This window comes from Accipiter gentilis, chromosome 33, assembly GCF_929443795.1.
Source record: "Accipiter gentilis chromosome 33, bAccGen1.1, whole genome shotgun sequence".
Taxonomy (NCBI): domain Eukaryota; kingdom Metazoa; phylum Chordata; class Aves; order Accipitriformes; family Accipitridae; genus Astur; species Astur gentilis.
The window spans coordinates 20,864,432-20,865,375 of record NC_064912.1 but is presented as its reverse complement, the minus strand read 5'-3'; positions in this window follow the sequence as shown (position 1 = coordinate 20,865,375).

Here is a 944-nt window from a genome sequence, read left to right as displayed (position 1 = left end):
TGGAGCGCGGGGGCTCTGCCCCTGGCGGGGCTTTTGCAGGTGATGGGCAGGTGGGAGAGCCTGTCAGAGGGAGCGGGGGGCGGGGACGGCCCCGCCGCGGCTCGCCGTTCGACGGCTCCGGCCGCCGGGGCCGCCGCAGTCACTCGGTTCTCCGCCGTTCTGAGGCGGCAGGAAGCCTGGGGCTGGTTGAGGAGCCGCGGCGCAACGCCGCGTCCGGCCGTGCCACAGGCGACCGTCCTTCTTGGCCGTCGGTCTGGGGCTGTCCCCACGTCCGTGGGGTACTGGAAAGCGCAGAGACTTGCTGAGGCTTCCTCTGGTCAGTCTTCAGTTGTGTGCTTGGCCCAAATCTGCTTTTGTTTTACCTAATTTTTAAGAAGCTTTACGGTCTGTAGCTTTTGTTTTCCACTGGGGATTTTTCTTGCGGGGGGAGGGGCGTCTAAGAATGCATTTTTGATGGCATATAGGGTATGAATCACATTCTGTTCTTGTCTTTGACTTATTTTTGTAATTCTAATGAAACGGGAAATTTTGGTCCTGAAACCTCTGCTTAGCCATGCCTTGCACTGGTCTGCATTTGTTAACGTTTCTTGAACTATGTTCTATGTGGTATTAAAGCTCAAAATGGTTTTTCTTCTTGGGAACTCTAGAATTAACTATTTCAATAAATAATCACTTAAATTTGAATCAGCCCCAATCAAAATACATGCTGAAGTTAGGAACTTTGTTGCCCAACATTCCACCTAGTGAGCAGGCACCCGCAAGAGTGATTCATCTTAGGCACATTAAAACACCCATTGGAGGAATTCTGTTTCTTCATAACCCCAGGCAGCTGGAACTCAGTTACAACTGGCACCTAAAGCTGGCAGAATAAATCTAGGCATTGCTGGACATTTTTTTTTGTTTATACTTTGTTCTATCTGGCTTTTAAAATTCCCACTTAAAAT